Below are 19,410 nucleotides of genomic sequence, written 5' to 3'. Positions count from 1 at the left end.
TTCCTTTCGTGACCACAAGGAGGGAGAACTGAGCTGAATAGTGGGACTTCCTCTGTTCTGTCAGCTCCTTCTCACTTAAATTCCTAGCAGACTTCTGTCTGCTATGGAAAAGTTTAATGGAAGGAGCAAGTAATTTCTTCCATCTATATTTGAATGCTAGACTGTCCTATCAGCTTTAAGATATTTAAAATAACCTAGTAAATTTCACATTTGTATTAGTCAAAACGTTCAGTTGTTTAGTAGATCAATTCACATATATGAACTTGAGACTTGTATTCCAATAGCTAGAATAAATGAACTAAATGTAATTGAATTTACCAGTTGGAGATTTTGTGCTTATATTTGGTAATTTCTCAGAATCAAGAATCATTTGGAATCACTATCGTGATTTTGACGTCATTTCATCTGGAGTCTCCATTTCAACTCCAGTCACCACATAATATGATGGTTGGGGTGCGTTCTTTATTTTTCTCCTATTGTGTCCCTTAGTCTGATCACTTAATCTGATTCGCCAGGAATGCCAAAAACTGTCTGTTTATTTGTATATTCATAATTTAGACTTTAGGAGCTCTAGGCTTCTGAATTATGTACACAAAGTTTTTATTCTTATATTTTACATGTAGTCAGCACGTATTTAAATACAGTTTTCATGTTTAGGCTAAGTGGCTGAGTAAACTGGATGAATCGTAGGCAGCGCTAGCTTGTGCATTATGGTAATATTAAGAGTCAGAATATGTCTAACTAGAAGTAGGCCTGGTCGTGTCAAAGGTAAAACCTACTTTCCTTTTTTTTTTTAATCAAAGAGTTCACATGTAACGGAGAGTGAAAAGGGGGAGGAAAAAGCCACCCGTGTCCTGTAATCTCTTGGAATCATATCTCTTTACCATCATATTTATCAAGCTTGGTACTTTAGAGTTCCTGTTATAATGTAAATCTGGACAATTGTTAGAGAGTCGGAGCAATTCTCCATTATAGCTCTGTCCCCAGCACCCTCTTTTGCTCTCGTAGCAGCTAATTGCAGGGAGAAATCTCATAGGAGTCTCTCCGTCCAGTCTATTACAGGGCCAGAATGGTAGTATTACTTTTGATCCTTGAGATGCTAGAATTAAATATGCCTGGAAAATTGGCACAGTTCTTTCCCAATATTCCTGTACCTTAGGTCAATTCTGACAGTTATTAAAGGTAAGTTGTTTGTATTACGCTTCTAGGAATTGTGAAACTCCAATTTCTGTCCCAGGGGATCCAAAATCCTGCTGGCGTTTTTTAAATGTACATGATATGATCATAAGATAAAATATTTCCATGAACCATGCATAAAAATCAACCATTTGACTTTAAAGTCATGCTAGAATTGCTGTCAAATTCTAGGGCTTTGCCAGTGAACTTTGGAATACTAAAAGTCGTTTTTCTACTAAAAAATTAGGGCTCAAGGTCAGAGCAGACGAAGTTCGAATGAACACAGGCACCTTAAATAGCTGCCTTTCTGAGGATGGTTATTAACCTGGTTGGGGGTCAAGTGAGTTAAGTGTGTCAAGGACCAGGTGTCCCTGTGGGCAGACCCTGATGCTAACTGCTAAGTGGTCTCACAGGGTAATTGCCTTCCACTTCCTGAGGGAGTGGGTTGTGATTCCATTTCTACCAATCTCATTTATGAGCTCCATGGCTGGGGTTCTGGTTTGTATCTGTGTATCTCTAGGGCTTAGTGTAGAGTTCTCTACAGAAAGTTAGCTATAAAAATTCGTAATGATCATAATGAAGATCTGTCAACTTGATTTGGTTGAGAACTTTTATTGTGGCTTATCTCTTTACATACACTAATATCCTTATCCCTATGCCTTTTAACATTTTCCCTGAGGTCTTTGTGAGCCAAAACATATTAAAAATAATACAAACCTTAGAGTTCAAGTGGTTCACGTGTTTTCTAGCATTTCTCAAGGAGGCTGAACCTTTAGAAAAGATCTTAGGAGGAAATCCAGTATATGAAATTGGATACAATGTCAGCTACACACACAGTGATTGACCTTGGAGGTCAGAGGGGACAGAGGCCAAAACCCTATATGGTTTTTCTTTCCGTTGCCCACCCCACTCCCTGCGTGATGGCCCCTGAGGATCTCCAAAAAACCTTAGGAATCCATTGGATACTGTTAGAAAATTACTGGAAGTCCAATCTCCACTGTGATCCCAGCTCCTCTGTCTTGGGATACCATATGTTTGTCAACACAACTCATCTCCAAATTCTGTAACTACAAACATTACAAGGAATGATGGGACCAAAATTACTTATTAAAATGAATAGAATCCAGAAATGACTGTTAATATAATACTGTTCTTTAATGGGTTTTAGTAGTATAGCAAAGGAGATGTAATAATAGAGGTAGCGCTGGAAAGCTGAAAAAGTGCATTGTATAATTGAGCGTGGGACTGTGCGTCAGGAAATCGGCATTTCACCTCACCCCTTGTCCTAAAGTCACTTATTTTTTTAAGCTTTCAAGTCATTACATTGTTCTTGTTTTTTATGACAGTTTTTTTTGTGTGTTTTTTTCACATTTCTTCCTTTGTATTTTTGCTTATTCTTTAATTTTGGATATTAATATGGGAGTTTCTCACCAAGTTACAGCAATCTATTGCCTCTTCTCTATATTTATTTAAAGCAATTGATTTTTTTCAACTAATAGTGAATACTTGGTTTGCAAAGTAGTGTACATAAAGTAACTATCTCCAAATTATATTATTTATAGAAAATTTATATTGCGAGAAAGTTGTTATTAAAGATACTTCTAAGATCTTTGAGACTTATTGATTTGATTCTTATTTGTGTTAAACTGATGATGTTTACGTATTAAAATTTAAATTGACAGTACAATGTGAATATATGAATTGTGCATCTGTGTTTAAATAATAATAGGAAAAATCTTCAGGAATTAACAACATTTTAGCCAATACTGAAGGGATATATGTAGTATATTTCAGAAAGAAAGTGTAGATCTGGGCACAACCATTCTGTAACAAGTACTGCAAAAAGAAGTTTGAAAGACAAAACTCTTCCTCCCGTTGAGGTGAACGTCCAGTGTCATCAGCAATGCTGTTTACTGTATGAGTAGCTAGCTGTGGACAGTAGTTTGGTCAAGTGCAACACCTTGATTGTCTTATTGGGCAGATAGTAGAATGACAACTGTACAAGTTATTGAGTTTTGGTGAGCAGTTTATTTTCTCCTTAATACACAGTCTTTTTAAAATTAATTAATTAATTAATTTTTGGCTGCGTTGGGTCTTCGTTGCTGCTCACAGGCGTTCTCTAGTTGCGGTGAGCAGGGGCTACTCTTTGTTGCAGTGCGCAGGCTTCTCGTTGCGGTGGCTTCTCTTGTTGCGGAGCATGGGCTCTAGGCGTGGGCTTCAGTAGTTGTGGCTCACAGGCTTCCGTAGTTGTGGCTCGCGGGATCTAGAGCGCAGGCTCAGTAGTTTTGGTGCACGGACTTAGTTGCTTCGCGTTACGTGGGGTCTTCCTGGACCAGGGTTCGAACCTGTGTCCCCTGCATTGGCAGGCAGATTCTTAACCACTGTGCCACCAGGGAAGTCCCACAGCCTTAAACTATGGACTTCCAGGAATTCTGGAAGAGAAAAATGACTTTTCTTTTTTAAGTTACTTTGCCTTTTGAGAGAAGACAATTATTAGTAAAGCAGCAAAGGTAGACTGACCAAGTACTAACGGCTGGAAAGACCAAGTATACCAGCCAAAGCTATTGTGAGCTGCAAAAAAGAGGTCTAACCAAACAAACTGTATTCCCTAAATTTACTGTCAAAACCCTATGGTTATACTGACAACTTCCCAGGAGTTTAAGCAGCAAGCTTGACAGCGTGCGTGGCTTAGTACTACTCTACATGTTATGCATCTGGAAGTTTTGAATAAAAGAAAAGCTCTAGCATTGAGAAACTACATCCGTAAAGAAACCAGGGCCTTTATGTTCTTCTATATGGTTTCCTTCCGTGCATAGTTATTTAATGCTTTAGATTTCAGCTACTTCTGATACTCTCCTGAATATTACTTTGGTTCTGTAATCAAGTTCTGTATGAGGAATGCTATGTGTTGGTGGTAAACTTTATGTTATGATTTTTGGAATGTTAAAAAGAAAGTTAACTTATTTTTATGGCCAAAAGTATCCTTGAATTGAGAGGTCTGAGGTATACTTTCTGTTTTCTATGCGTGACCCCATGACACATTAGATTCAGAATGTATTTTATTCTTTTAAGCCTTCATCTGTTTGAGTAGAAAACCCTTGCTTCCAGCCCCAATCCTCAAGAAGAAATAAATCCCAGATAGAGGAATTTTGTAATCGGTCACATTTATCCCCTAGATATGTATATCATACATCATTTTTCTCCTCATTTTCAATTTTTTAGTCTCCATTTTTGTTTAACTGTAGTCATATACCACTAGCATTTTGAACATTCACATGGCTTTATAGTTATAGGATGTGATGAGATTAATAATGTTCATTGAACTTCTGAAAACCAAGAATGAACACAACAAACACACCCAGAGACAGAGATGAACAAGCATTGTCCTGAAGTGAGCTGTTGTTGGCAAACAGAGTGGACAAGGTTGTCTTTGGGATGTAGCCATGTACTACCTATGAGACTACAAAAATAGAGGGTCTTCTGTACTCTTGAATGAGAACTCCCATTCTAGTCAGGCCTCTCTCCTTTCCACCCTCTCTTCCTCCCCTTCTCTAGCATGAATATAAACTCTATTTTTGTCTCCATTCAATGGATGACACTCTGCCTGGCCTACGGTCCACCTCTAATTTGACCATTCAGGGACTTTGTCACCCTTAGGTCCCCAAACCTCTAGGCTTTTCCTGGGCAATAGCTATACTTGTGATTAAATCCAGCCGTATAACTGAGAAAACATCAATGGTAAGTATCAATATTTCTCCCAAATTTCAAAAAGTAACTAATTGTTTCTCCAAAACTACTGTTAAAAGATAATTTTCAAAAAAGGTAAAACCATGACTTTCCTACAGATAGAAAATGAACATGTTAATGACTTCACTTAAATCATTGAAGAAGTAGGTGGTGAGATGTGATAACCAGTTCAAAGGAGGATTTAAAGACAGACACATTTATAGTTGTAGAATATTGAAATTGATGTATAAATGGAGGCAAAACTGGACTTTGCCACAGTGAGGGAGGCAAGTCAATTGCACTCAGCCAGAAAGAATTTGCATGTCTATAGACAAGATTTATTTGGCTTTGTTATTAGTTATCTACAACTTACAGAGTTTTAAAATAGCTCCCAAAGAATCAGAATGACATAAGTAGGAAGGGTGTGCTCTAGACAATGCATAGTTTTCTGCTGGAGTGCATATTTTCCCCCTACATTACACTAAAGCAACTTTACAGGAAAAAATTCTTTAGGTAAGAATTTTTTTTTTCTCTTTAGTGTAGTAATGGTTATTTATTTTTTGTCTTTACCCGTGTTCTTATCTTGTGGTACTCAATTTTCTTATTGTTGCTAAAATTATTTAAAGGACAGTTCCTTTCAGTTAGGCTTTATGTACTTTATGTACTAGACCCATGGGGGGGTAGTGCTGATCGCTATGCCTATATTACTGGCATGATGTACGTAAGTAGCCTTTAAAATGGTAACACTGAAGATTTGTTTAAGGTAGAGACCACTTTGGAAGACTCAGCTTCCTGTATTTGGGTATCCGTGAGTAGTTTCACTAATGTAAAAGAAGGAATTGCTGACCTTGCTCTTGCGTTTTGGTACACTATGCCCAGGCAACTACATTTACATAGGCCATATTTGCCTGGTGTGAACATGTGGTTGCCTCTGGGATTCTGTGCTGCTATTTTGGGCATCCTGGCTTTGACTTCAGTTACCTACTCGTTTGGCTTTCCGTTGGACACTCCATCCAATTCCCTTCGTATTCATTCATGCGTTGCTACTTCAGACAGCTTGTCTTTAGTCCATACTCTAAGATTTATTTCCTGTTCTTGGCCAGTCACCTCTCCTGTTGTCCCTGCCTTGTTTGATCTCCCTCCCCTTCTGCCACTACCTGCCCACACTGTTCACTTACCAGCATCCCAAACAGCTTAGCCCTCAGCTGCCCAGGTGTATGGATGCTCTTCTTTGTTTCTACCTGTTTCAGTTGCTGCCACCTTTTGGCTGAACCCACTGGAATTTTGGCAGAAGAATGGCTGAAGCTAGATAACGGCACTGCGTATACATTCTAGGAAGAAAGTATGTTAGGATAGGGGCTGGGTGAGGGCCAATACATTGAAAGTACATGGTGAGTGGTGGGTTTTTTGGTAGGGAAATATTTAGCTTCGTCAGAAGCAGCTTATGTTCTGGTAGTCCCATATTACTAGATGGAGGAGAGGGTTGATTATAAATATTAAATATTTGGATATTAGTATGTAAAATTTCTATATTGTGGGTAGTAACTGACCTCTGGTATTACCTAACTCCAATCAACTCTGGCAAAGGTGAAGGGGTCATGTGTATAGTAGTCTTTAAACAATTTTTTATTCAATTAATAAAATATTTATTGCGATTAACTATGAATGAGACCCAGTGCCATATGCTTTACTATTTAAAGAAATAAGTAGGCTGCTAAGCTCTTATGAAGGAACAATGGTGTCAGATATGTAGACTGGACTACAAGAGAACTAAAAGCTACAAAAGTATAGCCTGTAGCCAACTGTATCCAATTTTAATGGATTTAAAACTATAATGATAATTGGTATTTGAACTCATAATTCCACTTCATTTACTTTTCATAACTTCAAAAATAGCAACGTGTTGTTAGAGGAGTTGATATTTGAATTTCTAAGAGACTTTTTTCTAGAAAATGGAAAAGTTCTCTAATGAGTACTGTGATACTTTGCAGAAATGATGGTGCCATACCAATTAGATGGTTTTTCTGAATATAAATGATCTCTGTAGTTGTTAGGTCAAGTGTAACATTTTTAACCCCTCTCCAGTGTACTTTCCATGGCAGTTATTTTTAAGGAGACTTGCAGGGTTTCTTAAATATCAGTTCAGATTCTATGGCCATGTTTTCTAGTGAGGAGAGCATCTCTGGGTCTTGGCTAGCCTCTCTTGGCTTTTAAAGAACAGAGGTCCATTCAGGTGGCCTTAAGTAACAGTGGTGCAGGGATTCTCAGCTTTGTTACCGCTGACATCTTGGACTGGATAATTCTTTGTTGTGGGGGGCGGTCCTGTGCATTGTAGAATGTTTAGCAGCATCCCTGGCCTCTCCTGACTCGATACCAGTTGCACTCAATTTCCATAATGAAACAGTGTCTCAACATTACCAGATGTCCCCCAGGGGTCAAAATCACTGCTAGCGATTTCGGGATACCCAGTGAGTAAGGAAGGCAGGAATATCAACTCTGCAGCTGGCTCCTCTAGAACAGGGGTCCCCAACCCCTGGGCCATGGACTGGTACCCGTCCGTGGCCTGTTAGGAACTGGGCCGCACAGCAGGAGGTGAGCAGCGGGTGAGTGAGTGAAGCTTCACCTGTATTTACAGCCGCGCCCCATCGCCACTCCATATCACTCGCATTACCTTCTGAGCTCCGCCTCCTGTCCGATCAGCAGTGGCATTAGATTCTCACAGGAGCACGAACCCTGCTGTGAATTCCGCGTGCGAGGGATCTAGGTTGCACAACCCTTGTGAGAATCTAACGCCTGATGATCCGAGGTGGAGCTGAGGCGGTGATACTAGCGCTGGGGAGCGGCTGCAAATATAGATTATCATTAGCAGAGAGGTCTGACTGCACAGAGACCATGATAAATCAGTTACTGGCAGACTCATATCGGAACCCTGTCAGTAACTGGCAAGTGAAAACAAGCTCAGGGCTCCCACTGATTCTGCATTATGGTGAGTTGTATAATTATTTTATATTACAATGTAATAATAATAGAAATAAAGGGCACGATAAATGTAATGCGCTTGAATCATTCCGAAACCATTCCCCCAGCTCCCCCGCCCCCCGATCCATGGAAAAATTGTTTGCCATGAAACTGGTCCCTGGTGCCAAAAAGGTTGGGGACCGCTGCCCTAGAAGAATAGGAGATGGGAGGTGGTCAGAACAGTCAGGACGTATTATCATCCCCTCAGCAGGAGGCGTCCAGTACAGTGTCCTCTGAGCTTAAGAATTTTATCTCTGCTTCTACTGCTTTTGTCAAGGCCACTTCTCTTTTCTCCCTGTGGCTGCTTCTCTCTTTTTACCTGGTGGTCTAAGTATTGCCCAAGGTCGACCTCTTTCTTTGTGTTTGATTACAGCATTGTTGTTATTATTATTAAAATAACATATGCACATGACAAAAAAGCAAACATTTGTATTAAAAATGGTACACTCCTCGCTAGAGGAGTCTACTGTTAATAGTTTGTTGTGTATCTTCCCAACACACATTGATTTCCATCATTCTTTCTAAAGGCTGTAGAGTAATCCGTTGTATAAATGTACCACAATGTATTCAATAAAAAGGCAGATCACTTTTCAAAGTTCAGATATTGCTTCCTAGTTCTGGTTTTCCTGTTTCCTGAGGAAGATTGCTTTGATTTGTACTTCTGTTTCACACAGCCTAAAGCTGTATATGTGGGAGCTTAATAAATAGTTGTTGATGAAAGGTACTACTGATGTGATGTGCTGATGATAAATACTTAACCGCTCTCAAAAAAGAAAAAGCCCCGATTTGTAGCATTTGTAGATTTCCAAGGTGTGAATGTCCTACCAGAGTCAGAATTGAATTCCCTCAATTGCAAGTTAACAAAGTGGCATTAGAAAGTGATAAGTTTGGGTGTTTATTAGCTTTGTTTTTAATATAATTTACTTCATTGTAAGTTTATATAATTTAACTTTTAACAATGACTGTTTAACGATGGGCTTGCAAAATCCTGCAAAATGACAACTGGATCTCCTGAGTCAGCTTCTGGTACCCATTGGCACTGGTGTCCTTGATTCCATATAGAGTGTACTGCGTGGTTCTTGGTAATATCTCCAAGTGGTAATGCTGTCTCTGATAGTATGTTAGAATCTCAGTGCTGGGAGTGTCTTTAAGGGTTATCCAGACTTACATTTGCACCTGGTACTTGAATTCCCTCCGTGACATTCTGGTTAAATGGTCATTAACTTATGATTGTCTCTTGAATAGATCATTCAATCTTTAGACTGGCTTATTAAAAAGTTTCTTCTGTTTGTTAGGTTAAAATTCATCTTCTTGTGGGCATTCATTTGATTCTGTACACCATCCCCACCCTGCATCATAAAAAATAAATCAAATACCTCTGTCCTATGACAACTCTTCAAATATTTGAAATCACCTATTATATTTCTTATTGAGGTTTTTATTTTTGGAATAAATGCCCTTGACTCCTTCAGGCATTTCAGGTTGTCTACTTCTTTCTTAAAGTGTTGCACATTGATTTGAATAAAGCTCCAGATGGCCTGGCGGGCATATATACCGGAGGGAGAGAGAAGAAAACTTCCCTAGTTCTGGATACTATTACTGCTGATTAATGCAGCCTAATATTATAGTAATTTTCTTGCTGGTTCCATAATTCTATTAACTGTCACTGAGTTTAGCATTGGTGAAAACCCCTAATTATTTTTCATTTATGCTGCTGTTACATCCTGTCTTTCTCACTCTTAATTTTATAGATTTGGTTTTTTTGGGGGGGAGGGGGAGGCAAATCAAGCCTTTATATTATATTTATTCACTAAATTCTCATCTATTTTTATAGAATCCAACTTCAGCCTTGTCAGAATTTGTTCGGATCATGATTCTTTCAATACATTTCCAACTCATCTTGGCTTCGTATGATTTGGAAATTTAATGAACCGACCAACATTGTTTTCTTCGGATTCTGTGATGAAATGCCCGAGCTTAAGAGAGCTCAGGACAGAACCAAGTTGCTTTCTAGTAGTCTTTCCCTTTGGTTGCCATTAATCTATTTATGAGTACCTTTGGAATTGTCTTTCTACCAGTGATGCATGCACTCAGTTGTCTTGTCTTTTGTTTATTGCAATGTGCCCAGCTGTGTTCCTCAGAATGCCATTTCCTTTTCCTGTTAACAAATGTTCTGAGGAAGGAAGTTTCAAGACAAATTAGAGATGCACGGGGTTACACAAATATAAGCAGATTTATGGACTGTAGGATTTGTGTATTGTGAATCTCCAAAATGGGGAATATATCATGTTTTAACTGTTTATGGTCATGGAACATTTTTTTTCTGTTTAGATAAAAAATATGTCTTAAGAGCAAATTGTTTTGTGGGTTGATAAATGTTTTCATTAAACTAGGGTATCCTATCATCAAATTGGAGTGTAAGACCTACCTAAAAGCATTCACATAGCTTAAAAAAATTTTTTTATTGAAGTATAGTTGCTGTACAATATTACGTAGGTTACAGGTATACAAAATAGTGATTTTTAAAGGTTATAGTCCATTTATAGTTGATATGCCCCGTGTTGTATAATATATTCTTGTAGCTTATTTTATACCTAATAATTTGTACCGCTTACTCCCCTACCCCTATGTTGCCCCTTACTCCTTCCCTTTCCCCATTAACAATTTCTCTCTTTTTGTGCCTTTTAATTATTTTAATGCTTTTATAAATAACTTCACAGTGAATAATCTGATATATGTCTTTGTGTGGATCGCTGATAATTACCTATAAGTGGAATTGGCGATTCAAATATTACAAACATTTCTACAGCCCACAATGCATACAAATTGCACATTAGAAAATGAATAGAAGTGCTGATCTCTTGGCATCCTCACTGGCGTGGTAGGGAACTTTTGAAGGCAGGGGGTAATACAACCATAGTATAAAGAATTAGCAAATGGTATTTAAAAATATTTTAAACTGTTCTTGATTCTATAGTTAAGTGAAATATTCTCACAATTCCTTCCAAAGTCTGTTCATTTTTTCACCATTTAGCTCTGGTTTAGTTTTCGTGCTATAGAGGGAAAAATATTCTAGTGTTCTAAGTACAAAAGAGTATTCTGATTATAATAATCATTTCTGAAGCACTTGACTGTTCTCGAAGTTTTGTCCTGAAGGCTTTGCAGAAACTTTGGTTTCTTTTGCTCTTATTCAATGGAAAGATGGATTTAAAATGCAGTCAGTAATCTATCAACATTCTACTGTATTTTTGGAGTAGCTGAAGAATTGCTTAGTATGAACTTTATTCTTCATATAAAAACACGATTTCATGGAGAGGTGAACTAGTTTCTCAAACGTACTTGAAGCAAAAACAGAATGTAACGGCGTGACTCATCAGTTTCCCCATTAAGTTGGTTTTCTGCTGCCTGCAGGGTGGCATATTGACATATTCTGTAAACTCAGCAAGGATTCATGATTATATTGACAATGCATTTGACTATAACTTAGAAAGAACAGTCCCTGTTCTAGGGGTTTTCAAGGAAGGGAAGTGTTTTCAAGGAAGAAAGTTTAGTAGAGTGACTAGCAAATGGTCTTATATAGTCTTACACCCACTGTTGTTTTCTTTACTTTAGTGTTGCTCCTTATTAAATAGCTGGACATAATCTTTTAAACCAGTATTTTGGGGAAAAAACAGATGAATAACTGTTACATAACCATGAAGAACTTGGAAGTGGCTTTTCCTATTCTTGACTGCGATTGAGCTTCCTGCATGTAAAAATATGCTTTGAGTAGATTATTAGTTGTTAACCACCATTAAGTTGTCCCTTTAGGTCACAGCCAGCTCATATCCATCTACCTTCCAGAACGGACCATCTGGCCAATTAAGCATTCTAAAGGCAGCTTAAGGGCTTCCTTGGTGGCGCAGTGGTTGAGAGTCCGCCTGCCAATGCAGGGCACACGGATTCGTGCCCCGGTCCGGGAAGATCCCACATGCCGTGGAGCGGCTGGGCCCGTGAGCCATGGCCGCTGAGCCTGCGCGTCCGGAGCCTGTGCTCCGCAACGGGAGGGGCCGCGGCAGTGAGAGGCCCGCGTACCGCAAAAACAAGAAATAAATAAAGGCAGCTTAAGGTGTGGAGTGCTAGTCCTTCCTTGCAAAGTTAGAATCTCTTCTGTTTGATTAGAAAGGAAGCTAAAATGTCAAAATAACTGTTATTTCCGTCCCTCTGACTTTTTTTTTTTGCGGTAAGCGGGCCTCTCACTGCTGTGGCCTCTCCCATTGCGGAGCACAGGCTCCGGACGCGCAGGCTCAGCGGCCATGGCTCACGGGCCCAGCCGCTCCGCGGCATGTGGGATCCTCCCTGCCCAGGGCACGAACCCGTGTCGCCTGCATCGGCAGGCGGACTCTCAACCACTGTGCCACCAGGGAAGACCCCGTCTCTCTAACTTTTAAAAATACCGTATTTATTTGGAATCTACGTTTTCTAATGTTTTTGGAAAAGAGAAGAATTTAAAAAAATATAGTAAGCTGATGTCAGGGATTTGTTCAAGACTGCAATTTTCAGCTCATGATATAGAGTCAGTTCATAGCAAACTCACACTCTAGTTGCTTGAGTGCATTCTTAATCACAAAAGAAAAATTAAGCAACGTCTTGAAACTTTTTAGGTTTTTTTCAGTAAGTCTGCTGGTGCTTAGCAAAGAGGCCTTCTGACTCCGTTGAGACTTTTAGTAAAGCTGACACAGAACAGATGAGGTAAATAACCATCACTAGCCTTGACATCAACATGAACTTCAATCATGGTCTACCGTTTTTTTTTTTGGACCGTAGAGTACATTTTTCATAAGATCCATGCCACGGAAGTTAGTCATGCAGTTTTTTTACCTGAACATCCTCAGTAATTATCTCGAATTTTCTAAATGTAACTTTATCATTCTGCAGATCAGCAAGGCTCATTTCGAAAACATGACCCTTGAGGTCATCAGGTCAACATTGGTTTCTTGAGTTCTTGTGACTAGTGTTTTTCCTGTAGTTCTCATAGCTAGTGGTTTTACATCCTACCCATCTTTTTTAGAAAATAGATCAACCACTTTCTTCTTGGCTCCCTTTTTGCTGCCTTGCATAAGTCAGTCTCTTGTTCTTGCCGACTACCATGGTGCTGCTTTGAGAGCCAAAAGGGTGTGTTTCCTATAAAATTGATAAAATTCAGGTTAAGCATTTTTGGCAAGAATATTTTATAGGTGATACTGTCTCATCCTTTGTTGCTTTAACAGCTAAATAGGATTCAATTGAATGGATGTGTAATTGAAACAATACTGTCAATGGATAAACATTTGGGTTGTTTCTCATCTTAAAACATCTTTTAAACAGAGAGTAATGCACTTTGGTAAAGAGAAGGGAATGCTTAAAATTTGCTCATATTTTCATCTTCTTTGTTCAGGCCTGTTGAAGTGCTTAATATTTTTATGTTTTCTTTGGTCCTAAAGCAGACCCAGAGAGTTAGCATTCACTTGTGTGAAAGACACCAGTTTAAGACCGAGGCAAATACTTGAATCTCAGTATGATTATTCAAGCTGTTAAAAGGATCATCACCAAATAGTGAAGTGTTTCTGCATTGGCTCTGCTCTGAAGGCTTCTGTGAGAATATGCTTGCTCTGAAACTGGGGGTGCAGATCAGTTTTTTGGAAGAGCTCTAGGAACCCTAGCTTCCCCATAAGATGATGTAGATCCTTTGCTAGCTGCTAGACCCTGCCCCATCTCTCAGTACTCTTAGAATCATAGATTGGGATTTCTTTATTAGAGCTGATTATTCATGTTTGTACCCTTAATTGTAGGATTTTCAGAAGTGGTCTGTTCTGCAGAAGACATGTTTTATAAAATATCTTTTATATTAGATTATTTGCTTTTATACACTGTTTTACTTTTCAAGAACTGGTAGTTTGCTTCTAATCATGAGAGATGTATATTTTTAAAAAAACCATAAAGTTACCTTCTTAATGGCTAAACACTAGATCAGTTGCCTTCCTTGGCCCTTGACTATGAAAGTCTTATAACTACAATTAAAGCAGAATTTGAACTTGAATATTAAACCAGTTGTAACAAATTGGAGGATTAGTTTACTTTCTTAAAAAAATAATTTGTCAAGAGAGTTCTTCAAGGGAGGTGAACCTCTTGTCCAAGTCACCAAATTCTTCGTGAACAGAATTGAAACTGAAAGGTATTCCGTGGGGAAAATATTCTTATTTTAACCACATCATTAGCAGAAGGCAATTTCTCACAATTAGCCAGACCTAAGTACTCAGTGTAGCATATTGTAAATTTTCATAAGAAACACATTTCTTATATATGGTTGTATATTTAATTCTTCAGAATACTGTAGGAATTAGTAAGTGGTCGTTCAGCTCTACAAAGTAACTTTCATAGGAAAAACATAAAAAACATTCCCCAAGGAATTACAGGACTAAATTAAAAAAAACTTAATCATTTAAGCCATCCAGCGTTTTTGTTTGCTGGAGCTGCCAAATAATTTCTTATTTCAGTATACCATTTCAGCATATATGAAATATGAATGCTAGACAGAGGATATAATCATTGTACATTTATAAAGCTCCATAGTTGCATGCTAACTAGTAGATTATACTGGGTTTGAAATTATATAGATCAAGTTCTATTACTGTGCTGCAGAGAGGTGGCCGGAACTGATGTGCTGATTCATCTCAAGTTCATTAAAATAATAGCACGTATTGAGTTGAGAAAATATTCATATGCAAGTCATGGTGTAACATAATGATAACAAGACACGTTAATTGGCCAGAAAACTCTAATATTGGTCTGTAGAAGTAGTGTCAGATACATGGAAATAATCTAAGTTCTATGAAAGATTCCCAACGTATTTACTATTGAGTGAAATTTCTCTGTGAACTGTGTTAATATTTTCAGTAGACTCTTATTTGTTGTTTGAAGTGTAGGAAAACAGATTTTCTTGGGACATTGTTCTGATATTTACTTATAGGAAAAAAATCCAAAATTAGTTGCTAGTTACTTTGAGAAGAGAAATTTTTAAAATTTTTTGTTTCAAAACTGAAGAAATTAGTAAGATTGTCCCTCCTTCCTCTCTTGCGCCACTCCTGCCTCTTGTATTTCAATCAGGCTAATTCCTTGAAGCAACTGCTTATAATCTTGGGCTTTTAAGAAAAGTTCTAAATTAGTACGAATGTATGGATGATGATGGACTTTACACAGGGGTTTCCTGTCTGTTTGGTTAAATATATTGTCATTGAGAAAACAGGTCCTAATTCCACTGAAGTTTTCAGTCATCCCTTTCAGAAGCACGGATGGAAGGACACCAAGGAGAAGGCAAAGGGGGACACATAATGTTGTATCAATAACAGTATTGTGCATGGAACAAGTAGGTAGTAGTTCTACTGGGTGAGATGCAGTTTGAACCATGCATGTAGCATTTTGTTTAGTTTTAAGGGAAATACTGTCACATTAGAGCAGTTCTAGAGGAAAGCAATGAGGATGAAAAACATCTAAACTTTTTTTTTTAAAAAACATCTAAAATTTATCTTGTAGGAATAACAGCAGCAGAAAATGGGAACGTTTAGCTTTAAAGAGACAAGAGCTAGAGATGGTGGTAGTGATGTTAAGGAAAGCAGGGTGGCTGTCATCAGATGTGTGGTGGACTATGTCTGCTTAGAACTGCAGGGCAGAACTTGGATCCAGGTGGAAGTTAACAGGGAATAAATCTTTCTATGCACCCCCCACCCCCCAACAGCAAGGTTGTGTAAAAATGGCTTCCTTTGTAACACAACATTGTAAATCAACTACAATTAAAAAAAAAAATCTAAAAAAAAATGTCTTCCTTCTCACGTGCTGGGCTGTCCATCATGGGGGAGATTTCAAGAATTACAGTACATATAGTTATTAATTGCCTTCTATGTGTCAAGCACTGTCTTAAGGTGTACACAATAATATGACACAATCTTTATCCTTGAGAGCTTATCATCTAGTAAGAAGAGACATGTAATAAACATTATTAAATGTTATCAGTTCTATGAGAGCAGTATACGTGGAGTGAGCCAGGAAAGACTATAGAAGAGATTGTCTTTGAGTTTAACATTGAACGATCTGTAGTGTTTGCCCAGTGGAGGGAGGATGAGAGGAAGAAAACACTCACATGACTTCCTGTCAAAGATTTTGAAGAAAGGCTTCTACCGCTTTGTCTTCAGGGTGGTGGGTAGAGAACCCCTAGGGCCTGTTATAATTCTACAGCTCTACCAAGTGATTGCCTTCTAAAGAAAACTTTACAGAGAGAAACCTAACTTTGCACTATATTCTTAATTTTGCCTGAGGTTGGATAAAATTGTCATTTCTATTAATATTTCTTATACAAAGAGACAGAATTATTAAAACTCTTTGGGAAGATGCCTGTTGGCCTTAAAGATCACTTGTTTCTAAGTGAAGACAGAGTCCCTCTCCAGTCCTCTTTTCTTCTCCCTCAGGCGCCTCTGCATATTCTATAGTTGACTACATCCACTGTTCTCTGTTCTGTGTGGCAAGATGTTACAAAGAGCGTCACTCATATCTCTATCTTGCTTTGTGCCCAGACACACTAATCTTTTTGTTAGGCCATGGTTGGTCACCTCATACTAAACCCTATGAAACCTCTGGGGAAAAGTGGCTTGCGATGAACTTTTGTGGCAGTCAGACATCAGTTCAAAGCCTATGCAGTGTTAGGGTTGACGGAAACTGTAGTGGTCCATGAGAAGAGGCTCACAGGGGGTCCTTTTTCAGGGCAAAAGGACAGATGGTTTTCTCCACTTGAGATCATACACAATGCACAATAACTCCAGTACTTGCCTCCCAGCCATGTTACATGCCCACCTTCTTCATGATGGGAAGGGACAGTTTTTATAGACCCAGAAGGGGGACATTTACTCTTTGCTACTGTTCTTTTCAGCTGTTTTGTTGGTAGGCTAAGCCTGCTCTTTTGTAGAGTGACAAAAAGGGACTTAGTAAAACACTGGCTCCATAAAGAGGGCCATTGTATATACATGTACCTTCTGTGTAAAAACTAATTTTGTATTTTAAACACAATCAAAGGAAAGTTCAAAAATCAATAACTCTGGGTCTCAATTATTTATGATAAAATATAATCAATGGTTTTTACTGTGCTAACACATGGTGAAAATTTTCATAAATTTAATCATCTGTATATTGTATGATACACAGTATAATGTTTCTAGACAATTTATAAGTATCATAACCATATGTATTGCACCAGGCTACTTAAATATCCATTATACCAGTTTTACTTGCTGAGTTTAGTAATTATTTTCCAGTTATGTATAGAATATGATTTTTCCGTTTATATTTTCAAGAATCTTAAGTACTTAACTTTACAAAGAAGGAGGTAGTTTCTCTGAATTCTTAAACTCTTTGTTTTAACAGAATTAATTGGCAAGATATTTTTTAGCATTTTTATGTGATTGCCTCTTTCCCTTAGGGCTTGGCGTATTTCCCATATATTCAACAATATTGACAAATATTAGATGAAAGATCTTTATATGTATTCACTATATGGAAGGTAATACTTTACTTTCCACAACTGTCAACTAATCTATGGAAAAGATTTCTCCCTCTGTAAATCAGTCTAAAGCTAAAAAGAATAGCTGCTTAATTTATGAGAATCTTATTAAATTATGTATTTTTCTTTTCATCTCTTTTTGCTATACACAGAATTGGAAATTTGAGATGAAAGTAATCTGTACCCAGAAAATTAGGGTATTTTTAATTAGAGAATCAGAAAAGCAGATTTTTGGATTGAGTTTTGATTATCAACTCTTTTAAAATTGAAAAAATAAACAGAACATTTGATTGACAGGAAAATAAAAGATGCTTTGAAAAATTTGGGATTGTGTAATGAATATGCAAAGAAACATCACATAATACGTGATTGATTTTTAAGGTGATTGGTACTGATTGTATATTCTATTTAGAGGAAAGAGGATTCAGGTCTGTGTCAGGCAGTCCTGCTTTTTGCCATGTAAAGAAGAAATGTCCTTTAAAAATTCTTTATTTTTATAGTCATTTGATCTCTATAGCAACCTGGACAGCAAATATGACAGACATTACTATCACAATTTGCATGGAAGAAAACTGAGACCCAGAGGTAATGCCACTTGCCCAAGATGGAGGTGTCAGCCTTTTCTTTTTCTAATTACTAGGATGGGTCTCTTTCTGATGCACAGAGTGATAATTTCCTTAAAATAGGATTGCTGACACACTGAGAAAGGTGGCCATTGGTACTTTTTTTTTTTTTTTTTTTTTTTTTTTCTTTTGCGGTACGCGGGCCTCTCACTGTTGTGGCCTCTCCCGTTGCGGAGCACAGGCTCCGGACGTGCAGGCTCAGCGGCCATGGCTCACGGGCCCAGCCGCTCCGCGGCACGTGGGATCTTCCCGGACCGGGGCACGAACCCGTGTCCCCTGCATCGGCAGGCGGCCTCTCAACCACTGCGCCACCAGGGAAGACCCCAGGCCATTGGTACTTTTGATAATATTGGAAAGCATTGGGTCAAACATAATTGCTTTCAATCAACTAAATATATCTATTCAGAAGTAATAATCATATGAAAATATTATTTTGAAAACTTGGCATTTTGTTATCTTCTGGCAAGCAAGAAATGCAAAGGTTACGTTAATTTTCTGGATATAAATGGTTATTCAGCAGCCCAATTTGCTGATGTAGTTCAGTGCCAGTTTGGTTCTTCCACAGGACTATATAAGATTCTGTGTGACACTTGGCTAATTTGAGGTAAATTTAAATTTTCAATTATTAGCATTTAGTTTAATAAAAATCTGGGGAATTTATTTCTTATACAATCAATTCACTTTTAGTTTAAAAAACTCTTATTGTAGGTCAGAAAGAGAAAAACAAATACCGTATGCTAACACATACGGAATATATATGGAATATATATATATATGGAATATAAGGGAGAAAAAACAAGGTCATGAAGAACCTAGGGGTAAGATGGGAATAAAGACACAGACCTACTAGAGAATGGACTTGAGGATATGGGGAGGGGGAAGGGTAAGCTGTGACAAAGTGAGAGAGTGGCATGGACATATATACACTACCAAACGTAAAATAGATAGCTAGTGGGAAGCAGCCGCGTAGCACAGGGAGATCAGCTCGGGTGCTTTGTGACCACCTAGAGGGTGGGATAGGGAGGGTGGGAGGGAGGGAGACGCAAGAGGGAAGAGATATGGGGACATATGTATATGTATAACTGATTCACTTTGTTATAAAGCAGAAACTAACACACCATTGTAGAGCAATTATACTCCAATAAAGACGTTAAAAAATAAAACAAAAAAAACCTCTCATTACCTTTTGTTGGAAGACTTCTGCTTAGTAATTCAGACAGTCACAATAATCTTTATTCTTGTGTAAATTGAGACTGGCAAGCTTGGAGTATTTTAGTGGGCTGATGGGTGTGAGGGGTTACA

General features: G+C 38.1%; 1 protein-coding gene and 1 pseudogene across 2 annotated transcripts in view; one reads left to right on the top strand and one right to left on the bottom strand.

Annotated features, from left to right (window-relative positions):
- The window catches only part of COL25A1 (collagen type XXV alpha 1 chain), a 461,595-nt gene that overhangs the window by 8,032 nt on the left and 434,153 nt on the right, over positions 1-19,410 (top strand). The window lies entirely within an intron of this gene.
- Positions 12,760-13,050, bottom strand: LOC136123735 (small ribosomal subunit protein eS1-like; annotated as a pseudogene).

The sequence above is a fragment of the Phocoena phocoena genome, chromosome 5 (assembly GCF_963924675.1).
Source record: "Phocoena phocoena chromosome 5, mPhoPho1.1, whole genome shotgun sequence".
Classification (NCBI taxonomy): domain Eukaryota; kingdom Metazoa; phylum Chordata; class Mammalia; order Artiodactyla; family Phocoenidae; genus Phocoena; species Phocoena phocoena.
The sequence above is the reverse complement of the archived record's forward strand: the minus strand, read 5'-3'. Positions and strand labels throughout refer to the sequence as shown.